The 21,633-nt window shown below is 49.5% G+C and overlaps 2 non-coding genes across 2 annotated transcripts; both read left to right on the top strand.

Moving 5' to 3' along the window:
• On the top strand, positions 1-72 carry TRNAW-CCA (transfer RNA tryptophan (anticodon CCA)). Its single transcript has one exon. It is a non-coding gene; the product is annotated as a tRNA-Trp (tRNA).
• Positions 73-15,605: 15,533 nt separating this feature from the next.
• Positions 15,606-15,677, top strand: TRNAW-CCA (transfer RNA tryptophan (anticodon CCA)). Its single transcript has one exon. It is a non-coding gene; the product is annotated as a tRNA-Trp (tRNA).
• Positions 15,678-21,633: the final 5,956 nt, after the last annotated feature.

Below are 21,633 nucleotides of genomic sequence, written 5' to 3'. Positions count from 1 at the left end.
GACTCGGTGGCGCAACGGTAGCGCGTCTGACTCCAGATCAGAAGGTTGCGTGTTCGAACCACCTCCGGGTCATACTTTTTTTTCTTCTGGGTGGAAAACGGGGGGGGGGGGCACTTCATAGATGCGAACAGTTTGGTATAAATGAAAAAAAATGGTACATCCAAGCGGCAGAGTTGTTTACAAATTCAACGTATCAGAGAAAGTGGAATTTCGTCACTTTCTTTTTTAGAGAAGTCTGCCATGAGGGATAAGTTGAGAAAGGAGGAGTGGAATGTAGGACATAGAAAGTTAAAAGAAGGGGTGGAGACCAGTTTCGGAGGGGTAGTCGCAGACGGCTGATGGTGAACTGATCGTTCATAGACCCCTTCATATAGTCTCCTTCGCGGTTCCACTGCAGGCCCACCTCCCTGTGGAGCCGTTTTCTAATAGGGGCCGTCGCTGGGTAAGTCCACAACAGGTACCGCACATCATAAATGTCCGGCGCAGCGCCGCAGTGAGGGCACCATTCAGTTGCTGGCAGATCTTTATCACACCACCCATGACGGGCAGATGGGGTCAGAGCCACCCTGCCCGAATCCGGCGCACTGATATCACCTCCTGCCGAGTAAAACTACTCGGGAGAGGGTGCGAACACGGAGGAATTAGAGAGCGTGTTCGCTGGCGCAGAGCTTGTGAGTCGAAGACATGGCACAGGAACGGATCTGGGGGTAGAGGGGAAGGTGGCGGGTCATCTGATGTGTCAGTGTGTGTCATAGCATCTGCTTGAATGTGATGTGGTTCGTGAGCATGGCGCGAATCCATTGTATGCGTACAAGACATGGGTACTGTACGCAGAGCAGATGAATTCATTGTGTAATATGGAATGTGCGTCGAACAGCCTTAAGCTCTTTAAGGGTGGTGAAGGAGTAGGTGTAAAGACGAACTGCACTGAATGTGGGAACGAGAGGAAGGGAAGCAGTGACATTGGAAATGGCTTGAAGTTCTAATGCCAGGGGGGGTGCATGTATCCGCGATATATGTCGCGCGACAGTTCAGATGCGGATGGGAGGGACTATATACAGCACTAACTCCCCGCTCTGCAGTATGTGATGCATCGGTGTACAATATGCACCCTTTAGGAAGATACGCGGATACGACCGACGGGGAAACAGTGGGGTGATTGTCTGTTAGCTGACAGTACGACCACGGAGGGAGCGTCTTTAAACTATGAATTTATAGAGACTGTTTGCGAGCTCTGTTTGCCACCCGTTGGTCGTAGAGTTCACTGAGAGTATTAAGTTGGGCGAACTCCTGAAGCACGGGTATGGGTTAAACGGGGCAATTATCTTATGACGCGCACAGCTTTACGCTTGATATCTTCAAGGGAGTTCCACTGTCTGCGGGTGAGACGTTGAAATTGTGCCTGGTATATTATCTTTGGCTGAAGCATAGAGCGCACAAGCTGGCGGGTGGTATGAGCACGCGCGCCACCAGATCGCATAACTATGCGACGAATTAAACCTAGAGTAGCGCGAGCCGATTTACGGGTGGCTGTTAGCCATGGGGTGCTAGTCCCAGATGTATGAAGGAGGAGGCCAAGAGTACGAACAGTTTCTACCTAAGCAATCGGAAAACTATCTACGGTAAAATTTAAAACGGGAGCTTTCCGTAAGCCAGCTTTGTTTCCAATACGAATGAAACATGATTTAGTAGGCAAGAGGGTTAGACCTAGAGGTGGGAGGCGAGATGTCAAGACATCCAGTGCGTGCTGGAGGACCGACTGATGGATAGACTGGTCTAAGTGACAGCACCACAAGGTTATATCATCGGCGTACGCAAGCACATAGATAGACGGGGTGGTCTTTAGGGCTCGAACAAGAGGAATAAAAGCCGCATTGAATAATGTGGGGGCGAGAACGGAGCCCTGGGGCACTCCTCTGTCGGAAGGGAAGTTAATAATGGGCTTTCCGTGGACACGTACACGGAAGGTTCGATTTGATAAAAAAAGCGTGTATGGAGAGGAGAAACCGGTGAGGGAGACAGAGAGTTTGAAGGGAGGCAAGAATGGAAGAGTGAAGGATGTTATTGTAGTGACCTACCACGCGATTGCTACGATGGTCTGGCCGAAAAAGAAGACTAGCGACAAATTACGCGTGCGCGAGGGCATAAGAGATTCGGCACACACGCTGGTTTTTCGCCTGGCGATGTGAGCCTAAAATATGTATTTGTGGACACCGGGCAGTGATGTCTGTCTGGTTCTCATACACCACAAATTGGTGACTGCGGACTTCTTGCCTTCGCTCTCAGCTCCCGCCCGGCCGCTGCCTCAGCCACCTTGCTAGGCCGCCCGCTGCTCGGAGCCCAAGCCCCGCCCTCTTCGCCTTTTCTACCTCTTGTGCGCCATGGCCTCGGATTCCGCCCTCGATGCGCCGGCTTCTTCACCACCCCAGCCACTCCTTCCTGACTCCGAGGTATGTGCCCTCAAGCTTCCCGAAATCTGGTCCTCGGATACCGAACTTTGGTTCATTACAATAGAATCATTGTTCCGTCGTCACCGCGTCAGTTCACAGTTGACCATGTACGACCATGTCGTCGGAGCGCTCACGCCTACTACTGCCGCCGTTGTTCGTAACTTTCTACGCTACGCCCCAGCCGAGCGACCTTACTACCATATAAAGGCTACGCTCATCCAGCGCACCACCGACACAGAACAGCGTCGTTTGCTGCAACTTGCTGCTTCCTCCGACGAGCTCGGTGACAGGAAATTTACAGACTTACTACGTCTCATGCGCGCATTGGCTGAAGACATGGATACACATCCCGACAGCGCCCTTTCTGCGGGAACTTTTCCTGCCGCGCCTTCCACAGCAGGTGCGCATGCTGTTGACTGTGTCTGCATCCCCGGCTTTGGACTCCCTGGCTCAGCTAGCCGACAAGATAATGAAAATCGGTTTTCCCCCCATGGCTACAATGCATCATCCTCCTGACTCTCTAACCGCCGGTGCGGCTGCTGGCAGTCTCTATTCCCGGCTCCTCGATGCTAACGCGGAGCTCACCCGGCAAGTCGCGCTGCTTACAGCTGATGTTGCTGCTGTCCGCACACGCCAGACGCATTCTTCGCAGCATCGCCATTCCAGCCCCAGTCATGCCAGCCATCGTTCTTCCCCTTCAGCTTCGATTTGCTGGTACCATCGTCGCTACGGCTCTCGTCCACGGCAATGCCGCCAGCCCTGCTCCTGCGCGGAAAATGGTCGGGCCGAACGCTGACGCGACCGGTGTTATCGGCCTAAGATCAAGCCACCTCTTCCATGTCACCGACCGTAGCACCAAGATTCGCTACCTCATCGGCACTGGAGCCGACCTCTGTGGCTTTCCTCCTACACTGGCCGAGAGCCGCCGTCCTCCTGCTTCGCCTTCGCTCACCGCTGTCAACGGATCGACCATACGTACTACATACCTACAGTCGAAAGTCGGTGACTCTCGACATCGGTCTCAAACGCATCTTTCGCTGAGTGTTTGTCATCGCGGACGTGCGCCAGGCAATAATCGGAACCGACTTTCTATGCCACTAGAAGCTCGTCGTCGACATGTGGCGTTGCACATCTTTGACTCCGAGACGAGCTTAGCGGTGCAAGGCGTTTTCTGCCGAGCTCCACCGCTCCTGCTTCTTCAGGCGCACGCCTCTGTTTCCGACCCTTGGTTAGGCGTCATTGCCGAATTTCCGGACGTTTTTCGACCATCCTCTCTCTACGCACCAGTCGCCCACAGCGGGACACACCATATCGTCACAATGGGCCCTCCCGTGTTTGCTCGGGCTCGTCGCCTCGCAGCAGATCGTCTGGCCGTTGCCAAAAAGGAGTTAGAGCACATGATAGATCTGGGCTTCGTTCGTCCCTCCTCGAGTCCTTGGGCCTCACCACTTCACATGGTGCCCAAAAAGAACGGTGACTGGCGACCGTGCGGCGACTACGATGCTTTAAACAAGGCCACCGTACCAGACCATTACCCAATTCCTCACATCCAGGATTTTACGTCGGCACTGCACGGCTGCACTATCTCCAGCAAGGTCGACCTGGTGAAAGCATTCCATTAGATTCCTGTGGAGCCCTCGGATATTCTGAAGACCGCCATTACAACACCCTTCGGATTGTTCGAATATCTCCGCATGCCTTTCGATCTCAGCAATGCCGCCCAGAGCTTTCAACGTTTCGTCGACCAGGTATTGCGAGGTCTCACATGTTGCTTCACCTACCTCGCCTACCTCGTCTTCAGCCCCACCCCCGAGGCTCACAAGCTCCACCTACGGCAAGTGTTCGCACGCCTCTTCAAGTTTGGTCCTGTGGTTAAAGGTCCCAAGAGCGAGTTCGCTGTCGCGGAGTTCGATTTTATCGGTCATCGCGTAAACACCAAAGGCATTCGCCTGCTCCCTACCCGTGTCACAGCCGTCCGTGAGTTTCCTCAGCCGTCCGCCATCAGGCAACTAGGCGAATTTCTTCGCCTCGCTAATTATTACCCCCGATTCATTCCATGCTGTGCTAGCATACAGCAGCCTCTCCACGCCCTCCTCTCGGGCCCCAAGACACCGAACACCGTTTTGGCCTGGACCGACACGACTGACCTCGCTTCTGAAGGCATCAAAGAAGCCGTTGCCGGTGGGACGCTCCTCGTACATCCCAAGTGTGACGCCCCAACATCTGTCATGGTTAACGCATCAGACATCGCTGTTCGTGCGGTGTAGCAGCAGTTAGTTGCCGGTACATGGCAACCCATCGCCTTATTTTCAAAGAAACTTGCGTCCCATGAGGGTCGCTACAGCACCTTTAGCCGAGAACTGCTGGCCATTTAGTTGGCCATCCAGTACTTTCGCCATTTCCTCGTGGGCTGCCCATTTCATGTACTCACTGACCACGAACCCCTGATGTCCGCGCTGGCCTCTGGTAGCAGTTCCTATGCTCCCCGCGAAATAAGGCAGTTTGCCTATATTTCTGAATACACTAGCGACATTCGGCATGTCAGCGGCAAGTCGAACGCTGTCGCCGACGCACTTTCGCGCCCCGCAATCCATGCAACTGCGCACCGCCCACCAGTCGTCGACTTCACAGCCATGGCTGCCGCCCAGAGTACCGATGACGAGCTCTGATTGCTTTGCACACGCAGCGACACTCTAGTGTTCGAAGACGTCATTCTCCCTGACTGCGCCGCGTCCCTCATTTGCGATACGTCGGCGGGCCGTCCTCGTCCCTACGTGCCTCGCATATACCGCCGGGCCGTCTTCGATGCTCTTCATTCCTTAGCTCATCATGGAATTCGCACCACTCACCGGCTCGTCACACTTTGCTACGTTTGACCGCGCATGAATGTAGACGTTCGTCGCTGGTCGCACGCTTGCCTCTGCTGTCAGCAAGCTAAAATCCATCGACATACTGCGAGTCCTCTGGGAGAATTCCCGTCCCCGGACGTCCGCTTCAACCGTCTCCAACTTGATATTGTCGGACCTCTTCCACCCTGCCAAAGCCATCGATACCTGCTAACCTGCACTGACAGAATTACCTGCTGGTCTGAAGCGATGACCCTCAAGGACGTCACAGCGGAGTCGATAGCTCAAGCGCTACTCACTCTCTGGATTAGCTGCTATGGTGTACCTTCCAACATTACGACCAACCGTGGTCGTCAGTTTGACTCCGCATCGTTCGCTAACATCTTCCGGCTGCTCGGCGTGAACCACATCAAAACAACCTCCTACCACCCGATATCAAATGGCGTCATCGAACGTTTTCGCCGGCAATTAAAGGCTTCACTCATGTCTTCGACTTTCCCTACAACGTGGCTTGAGCGCCTTTCTTTCATCATGCTTGGCATCCGCACCGCTCTTCGCAGTGCCTCTTCCTCCAGTGCCACCGAGCTTACGTTCGATACCACTCTTCGCGTCCCAGGTGAATTCTTCGACCCCTCCCTAATCCTTCCTACTGACATTTCTGACTACGCCTGCCGTCTACGCCGCGCTATACGTGACATCGTTCCTCCTCGTCCAAGACAGTCCACTCGTCGTGTGTACGTCAACCCCGATCTTCAGAGCTGCACGCACGTCTTTGTGCGAAATGACGCCGTGCGTCCTCCCTTAGGTCCCCCTTACGCCGGCACGTTGAAGGTCCTCAAGCGGCACAGCAAGTGCTTTCTGCTTGAAAGGAATTTGAAATCTTACTTTCCGTGACGTCACACCAAGCTTCCACGCGCTCCTTTGGTGCTTCGAGAAAAAGCATACCTTTCAGGTGTCGATTAAATCACTAGTTTAAATGCTAGCGCAAAAACACTACGCATGCTTTACCTACAGCCTCAATAGACTTTAATCCTGGAATATCGCGGAATTCTCAAAAAGTGGTGCAGTTGCCCTTAAAGAATATGTAGATGCGGGACTAACATGTCTGAAAATGGGGTCATGGGCAATACACTGGAAAATGTTGGCTCTAACGTTGCAGTGCATCAGAAATATCGCCCATGCAGAGTTAAGATGCATGGTATCTGCAGGAGGCCAGATGAAGCCATAGAAGGGGTGCCCACTGTGAAATGCTCCACGGACAAAGGAAACTCAGTGCAATTCGGACCAAATCAACCTGAGGCAAGTGGTATGAATGTCCATTCAAGGAAATATATTTTGTGCACACATGAAAGACAGAGCGTCTGCGACCATTTGGTGCTCTAATAGAGTTCATTCGTCCACCATCCACACATACACACATCTCAACGGGTGAGTGTAACTGCCCTGAATACTTGCTCACTGCAACTGGGGTCTTCAGTAACGAGCAGATATTCATTGCCAATGCTGTGGCAGGATGCAGGCGTCAGAGCAGTCCAGACACGCCTTCCCGTTCTCGAAGAGTGGGTATGAAACGCAGCAGCCCCACAGTAAATGGCGGCGAGGTGCATGCGTGGTCGGATCAAGTGGTGGAACATCAAAACAGGAAGTGGAAGAAGCGGCTCTTCTATCGCTTGCATTTGAGTGGCAGGACAACGACGGGGATCTTGTTCACGTTGAGGTGCTGCAGTTCGACGAATGACCCGAGAGTTCTCAGCATAGTTACCTCTTCCGTAGTGTGTTCACCAAGCAGCAAGCATCATATTGTTCCAAGAACTTGGTCGAAAAATGTGAGCAGAGCCGTTCCGATAGCGGTTCTTGCTGAAGAGCGAGAGCCAGGAGTCCTTGGGTAAGAGGATCATGGAATATGAACATGTCACATGCAAAAGCGGCTATTACAATAGTTAGCTAACGCTTGCTACCGATAGGGAAACCGATGGTTTTGCGATTGTTGGCTAGCGATGTTACTCTATTTTATAATTATTAATTTATTTAACCATACTGGAGGACCCTCTGGGCCTGCAGCATAGTTAAATAAATGTTCAGATTGTTCAGAAAACATTCTCGTGGTGAACAGAGGAAGTATATACACACACAAAAGTGGATGCTCTCTCATTGAAACACATACACAGAAATAAAGGGAGACAAACATCAAAGTTGATCCCCTGAATAAAATTAATAATAAAATCTACAAGCGTACGCTCTACAGCATTTTCTGGCAATTTATTCTAATAGAAAATGACAGCTGGAAATAGGGAGCACCGCGGATATTTTCACGGCTAACTGTCTGACGAACTATTTACTGGTTCTATATTAGTGTTTAAAGAAGGATTTTGGCAGCACTACTGTAACTGACTATCATTGCGGTCTGTTCATGTAGTTTCACGACAATATTTGCGTGAATGAAGTAAAATATTAGTCCCCGCTGCCAAGGTCCTGAATATGCCCATCAGTACATTCCTACTAAAATAACCATTACTACCACATACCAAAACAAACTTTGAAACCGTGCTCGTCGAAGGCGATTACAGGACTGCTTATCGCGAGAAAATATTTTCCATGATTCCACCTGTTTAATTGTAGGTAAAATTTTCATATCACTATTTTTTTTTTTCCTTTTCCACTGAGCCCAGGTCGAAGTAACATGCCAGCCGCGTCGAGCGAGAGAATTACTTGATGCGGTATGCGAACATCAATTCTTCCTATTTCTCGAACATTGTAGGGGTGCAACGCCCTAGAAACCTCATCACCACCATCAGCCTGACCAAAGCAACTGCGGGGCAAAGGCCTCTGCCATATTTCTCTAGTTGACCTTGTCCTGTTCCAGCTGCGGCCACCCTGTCCCAGCAAACTCCTTCATTTCATCCGCCCACCTAACTTTCTGTCGCACACCTGCTACGCTTGCCATATTTTGGAATCCACTCCATTACCCTTAACGACCATCGGTTATCTTGTCTTCACATTACATGGCCTCTCCAAGCCCATGACTTCGTTTTGATTTAAACTAGCATGTTCTTAACCCACGTGTGTTCCCTCACCCACTCTGCCATCTTGCTGTCTCTTAACGTTAAACCAATCAATTTCATTTATATAGCTCACTTCGTTGTCCTTAACTTAAACTGAACCCTTTCCGTCAGCCTCCACGTTTCTGCTCCATAAATGAGTGCCGGTAAGATACAGTTTTTATATACTTTTTTCTTGATGAATCATCGTAAACTGCCATTCATGATCTGAGAGAAAACTGTGTAAAATTTAATGCAGAAAAGTCCAAATCTTAACAGTTCTTGGCGAACGGGTTGCAAAGTGTTGGAAATCTTTGGGCTCTTGCAGTTAACATTGTCTGTGTCCTGACACTGAGCGTTGCGTACACATTTTCCTGTCACTACCAGCAGCTACCTTCTGCTGTTCTGTAAGCTGCAGCAAAAGCTGCTAAGAGCACGAAAGTCGGCAAACATAAACACTTGGGAAATGATGAAATTAGATCTCACTTCAGAAGCAGGCGGACTGAATGGTGCATCTCCGGCCGTTTGGTAGCTTTTTTGACGGCCCCGGTCGCGGTCGCTACCTCAACTGCGACTTTCGCGGTTCTCTGAATATTTTATCCAGTGACTCTGCAGAGGGTTTGTGCCATGAGGGACGCTTGCTCTGCGACAACTGAGAGCCCTATCATTTTATTTTATTTATTTCATTGTATTTTTTTTAGTTTTCTGTTTACAGAAAGCTAAAGGATCAGTGAGAAACGGTACTGTGTACCTGACTAGGTTCCTAAACCCTTACTTTGTTCGGAAACAGCGCAATTTTCAGACAAAAGATACAAACATTAAACTTAGGGAATTCAAAATGCAGTGACTACAAATACAGCGCTAAGAGAACATTACATACAAAATTAATAACGGAGCATGCAATTAACACATAATGCTTCAAGCCAAACAGTAATACAACTAATCAACAAAGCAGACAGAATTCATCATGTAAAACAACGCACACAAGTATTATACGAAAAGGATCATACATTCATAAATTGAAAAGTGTCCTGGGACAGATGTCATCATTATGAGACATAAATTCATCAAAACATATCAATGAGCGGAACATTGCTCAAATAAATATTGAACTAAGTCTCGCTTAAGCACTCATAACCACCGCCTGCATACTGCTCGCTCGTGACGCGCCGGAAAACGTCGCCAAGTTTATGGTGTACTCCGGGTGGGCGGTACGTTGCATGATCTTATACTGCCGACCGAACTCTGAAAAGTATTTTTTTTTTACCATCGATAGTTTGATTGCCGCATGACTGTAGGGACTATCGATCGTACCATCAATAGTCTTGAATTACTCCATGGCTCGCTGCTGCTAAACGGAGGAATGAGCTACGAAAGCTAATGCTTCAATAAAACTGGAGAGTACGAGCCCTAGTACACGAAATAACAATGACGACTTTGCAGTCCGGAGGTTGGTTTCGCCCGACTACATACATAATTAAATTTTTACTGCTGCATGAACAGCTAGCTTCGCTGCTTAGTTACCTCGTTGGCAGAAATAGCCTGCTTAACGACAGCATTCCTGACCGCCGCCTGGTAGCTGGTGCAGGCGAAGTACCGGAATTCAGGGGATAATAGGAAACTATTACTGTGCCCTTGAGAGCTATGAACCTGCTTCGCTATGGGCCATAATCGTACGCGGCACAGCGTGTATGATTGTGCAAGCGACTTCTGCAAATTTTCCCAAAGCGCATAGCACTGTTATCACCAAGACAGACATGCTGGCCATATTTGAAATCTCTGTTAGACAGAATTCATGGCAGGGCCATTTCGTCTCAGGAAAAACAGTCGATTTCCCAGAACAAGAAAATAATGTGATAGCGTTGAGTTAAGGAGCATGATGAGGCGGGGATGCCATTGAACGGACGTGAGCCCCACTTGGGCTTCCTTCTGCTCGTCGGATGACGCACTGAGGACATCGCGAATGGAGCTGAGTGACTGTCATTCCAAAGAGTTGCGCATGAATCACATTCGCAGAGTACGGACACTGCGCTCGCTCTTGAAAGGGGCATTTAAGAACGAAAATAAAACGGCCTTTGTCGATAGCTGGCTACTTTAATTCAATACGGAGATTTCATAAGCAAGAAACGATTAAGAACTGAAATACAGACATGAAAAACCACGTACTGTTTTCGTAAGCAAACAGCGGTTCGGAATTTTTTCGGACAGATCTCTGAGGTCAGTCTACATAGCCATTTACTTCCAAATCCCGATCATGGAGCCCGTTTTAGTCTCCGTGCCACGGAATTCAATCGAGTGGCGGGAAAATTTTGAAGTTTAATTTTCTCGCCAATAAATGCGCCTTTTGCTGCCACACAATCACCGACCTAGCCAGAAAGAGCGCTAAATTGATTCTTACTGAGAACAATCTGAGTTTCTAAACCCCCTCCCTCCTCCTCGTGTGAAATCCCTTTAAATTTGCTTTTAACGGCACCTGCATGTGGAGGTTTAAATCTGCACCTGCACAATGTTCCCAAGGTGCCTGCCCTTATCAAGCTCGCCGGGCTCACGCGAGCCGCGACTGTCGGCGCAGGCCGCGAATCGGTCTCCGAAGTCAGATCGATCCGTTTAAATTAGTACGAGGCCAAAACGACTCCTGCATAGGTTCCACTAGAGAAACAGTTGATTACATTATTTTACAGCATCCCGCATGGCGATGACTTTTCTAAAAAAGCTTTATGACAACCGCTAGCTCCACGGAATACCACGTCATACAATGTCGATGCGACTTGTCACCCACCGAAGTCTTCAGAGCATGGTTTCTGAATTAGAATGCAATTTTATGGGAAGCGGAGCCGATTCACTATCTCATGTTGCATCGCAGGCGGCTGCAGAGAAACGCAGCATTTCACCAATCAAGCGGCTGAGAAAGGTCGAAAGATCCTAATCCCTGCGGAGTCACTTAAGTTCAGCAAAAAAAAAGTGGTGGGTTTATAGGACTTCGACTACGGCACCTTTGTCTCTCTCATCTTTCACTCCCACCTTCCTCCCTTCCCTTACGGCGAAGTTCAGATGTCCAACGAGGTATGTGAGACAGATACTGCGCCATTGCATTTCCTCAAAAACGAATTGAAGAAAAGGATTCCAACGCAATTAAACCAAGTTTTGTGCTTCAGCAAACGCAACGCTGACGTCAACAAGCTAGCTAAAAAGTGACATCATGCACGCAAGGTTGCCCATAGAAATCGTCCCGATTGAGGCCACGAAATTGAAAACTTTATTATTGCTCTTTCCTGCAATAAGACGGCGCTCAGCTGTAAAATATTGCAGTCGTGGCCTCGTGGCAGAGCGCCCGCCTCGGCTTCGGGAGGTGATGGGTTCGACTCCCGCCACCGGCCGGGTACCAACCGGTTTTCTCAAAATGGGTACAAGCTATGGCCCGGCCTGGTGCTCGGCTTACTAGGGCTACATTGCTTGGGAGAGGAGCCTGCGCCTTCAAATCCCGTCACTGTGGGCAGAGAGTCGTGTGGACAAAGCAAAAAAAGGGCCACAAATTGGGCTTATGCCGCACGAGGCGGACTTATGGTTGCTTGGCAGGGGAACTTATCACTCATCCGCCAAGGCAACTGCTTGGTCTAAGACCCTTTTCCCAAGCATTTCACCCTAGAAGAGCCGAGCTTCAGGCCAGGGGAAATCTTGCACCCATTAAAGAAACCGGTGGGTACCCGGCGGCACTGGGGATCGAACCCAGCACCTCCCGAATGTGAGGCGGATGCTCTACCACACGCTACCACGTGGTTTGAGCGCCCGTCTCGGCTGCGGGAGGTGGTTGGTTCGAAACCAACCCACCGCCGGGCACCCACCGGTCAAAAGGGTACAAGCGTCCCCCGGCCTGGCGCTCGGCTCCTTTAGGGATGTACGCTTGGGAGAAGTGAAAAAAAAAGGCCACAAATTGGGCTTATGCCGCACGAGGCGGACTTATGGTTGCTTGGCGGGGGCTCTTTCCTTCTTTCCTTCTGCGCGGTTTTTGTAAATGCACCAGGCACCGCGTGCACCCGGATCACCGGGAGCACCTGTCGCCATCCCCCACGATCTAACCGGGGGTGCTCCCTGATGAACCGACACACGCAGTTAGCACCAGGATGGAGCAGAGTTAGCGAGCTTCCCCAAGCGTTGACTCCCACGGGGGGGGACGCTTGTACCCATTTCCACAGGGCCGGTGGGTACCCGGGGCGGGGATCGAACCCCTATCCTCCCGAAGCAGGGCACAGCGATCAAGCCACTACGCCACGACTTCTGGCGAAAAGCCGCGCAGGCCAATCCGGCGGTACGGGCAGTGACGACGGATGTGGCCTGCTTCGCCGCAGTGGAAGCACAAGGGCCTGTTGTTCGGCGTGCGCCACATGTTTGCCTTCGTGACGGGTGGGCGGTCGTCTGGCAGCGCTGCCGTATACGGGAATCGGCGGGACGGCGCGGTAGAGGCAGGAGAGTAGAACGCCGGCGGTGGTGGCGCAGAACTTCGCAATGCCTCGCTGTATGTCATCACATAGGGCGCTGGCGGCTGGGGAGGTGGAATGGGCTGCACCGTGCGGCGTATCTCGTCACGGACAGCATCCGAGATGGCGGTCACACTAGGAGGCGGCTCCACAGAGCGAAGCTTCTGCAGCTCTTCGCGAACGATGTTCCTGATGAGCTCTCGGAGGGAGGTGTTCTCATCCCCGGGCTTCGGCATGTGGCACTCCACAGCAGTGACGTTTGATGGACGGCCGTAGTGCGCAAACGGCTGTTGCAGGGCGCGCTCCATGCCTGCCGCTTCCTTTGCAAAATCGGCGACTGTAGCCGGAGGATCACGCACGAGCCCAACGAACAATTGCTCCTTCACTCCCCGCATCAAATGGCGCACCTTCTTGGCTTCCGACATCGAAGGATCAGCGCGGTTGAAGAGCCGGGTCATGTCCTCCACGAACATCGCCACGCTCTCGTTTGGCTGCTGCGCTCTCGATTGCAAGGCCAATTCAGCACGCTCCCTCCGTTCGTTGCTGCTGAAGGTATCCAGCAACTGCCGCCGGAAGTCTTGCCAGGTGTGGATGGCGGACTCGTGGTTTTCGAACCACGTCTTGGCGGCGTCCCGGAGGGCAAAGTAGACGTTCCCAAGCTTGCGGTCTTCGTCCCACAGATTAAATTCAGCGACCCTGTCATACCCGTCCAACCAGTCCTCCACATCCTCAAACTTGTCACCATGAAACGACGCAGGCGTGCGAGGCGTATGAAGAAGTAGCGGTGGCGAACTCACAGATGGCTGGAAGGTCTGGCTGGCCACCGTAGAGGTCATCGTGCGGGATGGTGCAGTGAGGGGTTTGTACTCGGGGGCTAAGCCTTTCAAGCGGCGGCTTGACTTGTGGACGGGTGTCGTGTCCAGGGGGTGTGACGGAGCGCTGGAGGTTCCTGGGACCTCTTCGTACATGGATCGTACCCAGCAGCTGCACCAAAATGTCACGGGCGCCAGTAGAACGTTCTATCCCTGGCGAGCACACTGGGCGGAGCGCAGCCGGCCGTCCCTAGCACCGAGCAGAAGAGGACGAAGTCCGGCGCGCGACAACGGTCGGAGACAGACCGCACGGGGGCGCCGGTAGAGTGTGGCATTTTTTTTCTCGCAAGTCAGACAGCCCGAAAAACCGGCATGTCTAGTCAGCTGTGATACTCTGAAGTTTTCTCTTCGAAACGAAGGATCGCTTACAGTGTTTGTCTTGAGACACGCTGGTTAGAGCGTACGAGTTTTGAGTCGGAACTCCTCACTTTGCAGTGAAACACGAACCACCTTTGCAGGCTGAGTGCTCGAAACTAGGTTGCCCCTGAAGGGGCGCAGCGGAGTTTACGGAGCTTCCTCCAAGCGCACACCCCTGAAGAAGCCGGGCGCCGGGCCGGGGGCGGCTTGTACCCATTTTTACCGGTGGGTGTCCGGCGGTGGGTTTCGAACCAACCACCTCCCGCAGCCGAAGCGGACGCCCAGACCACTAGGCCACGACTGTTCACGCACACACGTGGCTCCCCCTCAATCTCAGCCATCGAGTCGATGCCTTTCCAGAGGGGAGGGGCAATGCCACACTCTACCGGCGCCCCCGTGCGGTCTGTCTCCGACCGTTGTCGCGCGCCGGACTTCGTCCTCTTCTGCTCGGTGCTAGGGACGGCCGGCTGCGCTCCGCCCAGTGTGCTCGCCAGGGATAGAACGTTCTACCGGCGCCCGTGACAATATTGTGCAATGTACCTGAAAACCGGAGAGGGCTTACCCTGACAATTTCAATTTAATTTTAGAGAGCATGGTAGCAGCAATTTTAAAGAGCATGATACTAGCACAGGAACGGATTTAATGGACACTACCGGTCAGGAGGTAACCAGCACTCCCTCCCATCTACAGAAAAAATTCTGATTGCAGAACCACACTGAACCACCTTTTCTTTCTTTGGAGGGAGGGGGGGGGGTGGAAGATTACGATTAAAAAATTCAGCATGTATATGAAACCGTCCCTCCTCCCCGTTCCCTTTCCAGCCACCTTTAGCGAAAACTTCCCAAAAGCCTGCCCCTATTGCATCTTTAGGCAAACAAGAACTGTCACTGGGCTATACATATCACTTCCACTTCGCCAACAACGGGAACAACCATTTCAAGAAAGCGACGCCTTCCTCTTTGTTCTCATTCCGAAAAAAAGCAATTGTACTTAGCCGATTTCAACATTCCCTGAGAAATTCTAGTTGGTTTCTAAACACTCCCCTCTTTCTAAAATAGCTCATTCAGCTCCATACTTTTTTCCTTAGCCACCCTATGGGAGAATTTTTCTGCTGCCTTGAAAACAAAGCTCCTTTGCTCGAACAGCCAGCCGACTCGGTGTCGCAACGGTAACATTCCCGCAGATAAACAGCACTTTAAACAAAGTTCTCACGTGTACTACGAGTGTTTATATCAGCATGCCTTACTTGCATTCGCGTTGTCCACAAGCTGTGGAGGCCAAGAAGCATTAATAAGCCATAGGGTACCTCTTTGCGATCAACTGGTAGAAATCTGATCCCATAAGGGTGCAGTGGTAGTTCTTTCTTGATCGTTCTCTGCAGGACATCCCAGAAAAGTATGGCGTCCCAGCAGTCTAGGAAAACATGTTCAGCGCCACCCACCCCAGTGGGTAACACTACTAGATGATCTAGTGAAACTTAAGAAATTTTAACCTCACCCGTATCAGCTCAAGTGTAGTTGAAGTGGTCTTATTGTTTTCATGTCAATCTCGAAAATAAAGAAAAAAAAACTCGGTGTCGCAACGGTAGCGCGTCTGACTCCAGATCAGGAGGTTGCGTGTTCGAATCACGTCCGGGTCACATGTTTTTTCTATCGGTATGGGAAAGGAGGATACTTTTTGTATGCGAACTGTTTGGTATTAATAAGAGAAAGGATATAGACAAGCCCGTGTGTTGCTTTAACTGGTCAGAAGAACTTAAATTTTGGTGTTTAAACTTGCAGACGAGTAACGCTTCTTATTTTCTGGAAAACTCTTGAGGCCTATTTTTACCCCATTTCTATTTCCAGCAGCACAAATCAGAAGCCAAGAGTGACGGCCTTGACGTTTTCCAGCCACCAACAGGGAAATGGCAGAAGAAAGAGCCTTGGGGGCTCAAGCAAGAAAAACTTATTTGCGACACTCTATTGTGACGGTCTTGCTTATGGAACTAGTTGTTCCAACGGGAACAAACCGTGAATAGCACCCAGCAGTGCATTATTCGAAGTCACGGAAAACAAGAAATTGAGAAGGAACAACGAATCAAGCAGAACTGTAGCCATCAGAGCATACAGGAGCGACTATGTCTATCAAAGGGCCGTACTCTTGCCTTGTGTTCAAAAGCAAAGGGGCACAGGCCCACTCTAATGAGAGAAATGAAGCATTACTTCCTCGTGAGTGTTTATGTGTGGGAACGTGCCTACCTGTATTAAACACGCTTGTCCGCACGCATATGGGAATCCTTGACTTCTCTTTATAACAACGTAACAGAGACATGTTTTTAACAAACGACGCCAAAAAAATGGCGCTTCTACAAACATCTACACCTGGATATTTAGAGGATGTGCCCCCACCTCAACAGAGCAGTAAGTTTGAGAACACAGCTCCATAGCACTGGCTGCATTCCGTCAATTTCTCTCATGGAGAAAGGACGGTACCTGACACTAACATCGCAAAAACTATTTGTGCCTATTGACGTGTAGCACCATTTGCCTACGTGCGCCTTGTACATGGAACTCAGAAACACCCTTCCAAATATGAACAGAACGAAGCAACGAATATTGCCGCAACAGGAAAGGAACACAAACTCAATGAGAAAGGTCGACAAAACGAAAGCATAGAGAAACGTGCAGAAAAAAGTTGTCCCCGATTTACCTGCACAAGCTAAATGCGAGTTAGGTGGGCTGCCGCGTTTGCCTTTGTTTAGCTTTGTTTATCTTTCGTAAAGCTTTTTAGAAGCTTAATGATACTACTAGTTGCACCCAGATGTTCTTGCAGCCGCTCCTCAGCTTTCCTCTTGCGATAAGCAGCCTTATCTGTTCACTGCTATTCAAGTCGCCGTGCCCTTGGACACTTGTTCACGACTTCCAACTGCAGGTTCCTTCGGCGACTTCATCATTGGCCTCTTCTATAATGCCCTCCTTGTTTCTCGCAATTCATCTGCTTCCGCATCCAGTAGAGCAAGGTCATAGAATCTTCGCACTCCGGTTCGGCTGGCCGCCTCGCTGTATCCTCTGGATCGGTTGACTGACGTTGGCGCTCTCGTATTTTGCGTTGCTGCCCAGCTCGCAGTGCATCTCTTCTGTCGGAATCTGTCGTAATACGGGCTCCTGCCTTCCGTAGGTTCACCTCAAAGAAAGATGGCACATATCGACTGCAGGGTATTGGCGAATACATAGACGGTGTATTGCAGGAAACAGAAGCGTTTGGAGAGAAAAAAAGAAATGAAGTGATAATGGGTTATTCCCTGACAGATGGGACCAGCGGAACAGCAGGGGATCTGTTAACTGGGAGATCGAATACGGGACAATGGCTTTATGTGAATATTCGGATATGATGCATGTAAAGTTTCGAGTTTAGGAATACCTCAGCTGGAAGACAAACAAATTAAGAAAAAAAAAATAAGAATGGGAGTCGCGGCAATTACAGAACAAAATTTTGGGCCGCAGGGCGCACACTCCTGTTGCTTCGCTCAAGCAGAGAAGCGCCAATCGAAAGAAAAACTGCAGTGGATACAGGAAGAGCCAACTGATGAAACGCAGTTTGTAATAGGCGCCCCTCCTTAAAGAGGAGAAATGGCGGCAGAATTACAGGTTGTGATCTACTGTCTAAGCTTCGGCACAAAATGGGCACACAGACCAGATCTGTGGTGGGATACGCCGATATTGGCAAGGTTTTACCGCAGGATTGTTTCTTTTAGGCGATTTGCAATGGCAAATTAAAATTGCAAATCCTTGTCTTTTCGATTTTGCAGTGCTTATTTATTACAATATAATCAAGATATTTTCATTTCCACCATAAACACACAGTCACGGAGCTTTCTCGTTCGATAGTACCGGTTACTGTGATGCTTGACCGCGGAATACGCTGGGAAAAACACGTCAGTGCAGTTATATAGCAGAATGCCGCAGCATGTGGGGTTTAGTAATTCGGGAGCCTTTAAGGCTGGCCATGCGTGCGTTGTAAACCACACAAGACTCCCGAGCCTTTTGAAATGCAGCTTAACCTCATGCACTTTGCATCTGGGACGCAAGTGCATAACCCTCGCAAAGAGTGCCCAATGCTGAGGCGACAGCGATTGTCGAAAAACGTAGTTTCTCACTAGACAAAATAATTCACTGACTACAATTCACCGGAAATAATTCACTCACTTCGAGATTTATGTTGCAGACAATACGATCGATAACCTTCAAGGCAGTGTCCTTGAATGAACTCATCACGTGCAACATACTTGTTAAACGCGGTACTGATGAGAATGCAGTCGCTCCTCACTTCGTAGATCCGAACCGTCAGAATGTCCGTGAGCGTTGCATATTTAGAGGCACACCTCAAACGATACAAAACAGCTTGCACAAATCGGCGTTGCTCACAACGCCGCCCAAGTCACAGCTGGAAGCTTCTGTCGACGGCAGAAGACGCTGAAAATTATATTCGAGTGAGTTCGCGGGTATTCTAGGTGAATCGTCAGTAGGGATGGAAAAAACACAAAGGAGGTAGAGATACAGAAAATGGGAGGAGTGCAAGGGAGGCAACACAAAAATCCCATGTCACCCTGGAGTGCGACGTTCATCTAAAAAAGCAATTCAAACTAGGAGCATAATCCGGAATGCGCAGGCTCGTTTTTGATCGTAGTGAAGAATAGAGGCTATGAATTTGCAAGAAGACACCAGAGAAATGAATCTGTGAAGGAATATAAAAGATTACATGTCAAAGAAAACGCATATCGATGGCTCGAACTGCGGCCACTAGTAACAGTGTAAAAAAAAGGCGAAATGCAAAAAGAAGCTGCTAATTTCAGTGGGAACTGCATATGTTTGAGAAATCAACGAGCTTAACGGAGTCGAATGTGTGAAACTTGCAGGTAAAGCATGCAGAGTCATTTTAAGCTAGCATTTGAAATGCTGACGTAATCGCCGATTAAAATCGCGACGGTGTTCTAGCTTCTCCGCAGCGAACAGCGTAAGTGGGGGTGCATGATGACGTCATATAAGGTACCGCCACATTTCCAATGCATAAACGCTTGCTTCCAAGGAAAAAAACCAACGCCACTGAAATCAAAGTCCGCCCAGCGCCGTCTGGCAGCATCCAACGAGGCATGAGAGCGTGTGGTTAACGGCAGTGGTAATTTGAAATCTTACCTTTCGTGACCTCACACCGAGCTTCCACGCACTCGTTCGGTGCTTTGAGAAAAAGGATGCATTTCAATTGTCGATTAAGTCACTAGTTTTAATGCTAGCGCAAAAACACTACGCATGCTTTACCTACAACCTCAATAGATTTTAATCCCAGAATATCGTGGAATCCTCAAAAAGTGGTGCAGTTGCCCTTGAAGAATATGTAGATGCGTGACTAGCATGTCTGAAAATGGGGCCATGGGCACTACACTGGAAAATGTTTGCTTCAACGTTTCAGTGCATCAGAACTAACGCCCATACAGAGTTAAGATGCATGGAATCTGCCGGAGGCCCGATGAAGCCATATAATAGGTGCCCATACCAAAATGCTCCACAGACAAAAGAAACTGAAAGCAATTTAGACCAAATAAACTTTAGATAAGCAGTTTGAATGTCCTTTGAAGGAAATATATTTTGTGCCACACGAGAGGCAGGGCGTCTGCGACCATTTAGTGCTCTAATATACTTCATTCGTTCACCACCCACACATACATCTCAACGGATGGGCTGAACTGCCCTCACTACTTGTTCACCAAAACTGGGGTCTCTAGAAACGAGCAGATATGCGTCACCAATGCTGTCGCAGGATGCAGGTGTCAGAGCAGTCCAGACACGCCTTCCTGTTCTCGAAATGTGGGGATGAAGCGCAGCAGCCCCACAATACATGGTGGCGAGGTGCATGCGTGGTGGGATCAAGTGGTGGAACATCAAAACAGGAAGTGGAAGAATCGGCTCTCCTATCGCTTGCATTTGAGTGGCAGAACAACGGCGGGGATCTTTTTCACGTTGAGGTGCTGCGGTTCGACGAATGAGCCGATAGTTCTCAACATAGTTACCTGTTACGTAGTGCGTTTAACAGGCAGCACGCATCACATTGTTGAAAGAACCTGGTCGAAAAATTGGCACAGAGCCATTCCGATAGCGATTCCTGCTGGAGCGCGAAAGCCAGACGTCCTTGGGTAAGAGGCTCATGGAATATGGACACGACACATGCAAAAGCGGCTATTACAATAGTTAGCTAACGTTTGCTGCCGAAAGGGACACCGAGAGCTTTGCGGTTGTTTGCTAGCGATGTTACTTTTATTATTATTTATTTATTTAACCATACTGGAAGCTCTTCTGTGCCTCCAGTATAGTTAAATAAATGTTGAGATTGTTCAGAACAACCTTCTTGTGGCAAATAGAGGAAGTATACACAATAAAAAAATGCATGCTCTGTCATCTAAAACATATACGCGCAAATAAATTGAGACAAATATCAAAGTAGATCTTCTGAATATTAACACATGAATTGGCGAGCGTGCGCTCTGCAGCATTTTCTGGCAATTTATTCCCATAGAAAATGACAGCTGGAAACAGGGAGTACCTGTGGATACTTGCGCGGCTAACTGGCTGACGAACTATTGACTGGTTCTAGATTAGTGCTAAAAGAAGGATTTTGACAGGCCTGCTGTAACTGACTATCAGTGCACTCTGTTCATGCCATCTCGCGACAATTTTGGATGAATGAAGCAAAATATTAGTCTCTGCTGCCAAAGACCTGAATATGGCCACCAGTATATTCATGCCGAATTTAACCATTACTACACGGTACCAAACAAAGTTTGAAACTAAGCTCGTCGAAGGCAATTACGTGGCTGCTTATCGCGAGAAAATATTTTCCATGATGCCACCTGTAAAATCGTTGCTAAAATTTTTCTATCACTGTTTTTTTTCTCCTCTGAGCCCAGGTCGAAGTAACATGCGACAGCTCTCCGCCAGCCTCGTCGATCGAGAGAATTACTCGATGCGGCATCCGAACATCAATTCTTCCTATGTCTCAAATCTTGCAGGATATAACGCCCTAGCAATCTCATCACCGTCATCAGCCTGACTAAGGCAACTGCAGGATAAATGCTTCAGCCTAATTTCTCCGGTTGACCTTGTCGTGTTCCAGCTGCGGCCACCCTGTCCCAGCATACTTCTGAATCTCATCCGCACACCTAACTTTCTCTCGGCCTCTGCTACGCTTGCCATATCTTGGAATTCAGTCCGTTACCCTTAACTACCTTCAGTTATCTTGTATTCACATTACATGCCCTGCCCAAGCCCATTTCTTCCTCTTGATTTCAACTACGATGCTACTAAGCCGCGTTTGTTCCCTCACCCACTCTGCCATCTTGCGGTCTCATAACGTTACACTTATCATTTTCATTTCCATAGCTCACTTCGTTCTCCTTAACTTAAGCTCAACCCTTTTCGTCAGCTTTCACGTTTCTGCTCCATAAATGAATACCTGTAAGATACAGCTGTTATATGCTTTTCTGTTGAGGAATGTTGGTAAACTGACATTGATGATCTCAGAGATCACAGTTTACAATGTAAGGTAGAAAAGACGAAATCTTA

The sequence above is a fragment of the Amblyomma mixtum genome, chromosome 3 (genome assembly GCF_055824585.1).
Source record: "Amblyomma mixtum isolate Tamu chromosome 3, ASM5582458v1, whole genome shotgun sequence".
NCBI lineage: Eukaryota > Metazoa > Arthropoda > Arachnida > Ixodida > Ixodidae > Amblyomma > Amblyomma mixtum.
This window is presented reverse-complemented; position numbering and strand designations above follow the sequence as displayed.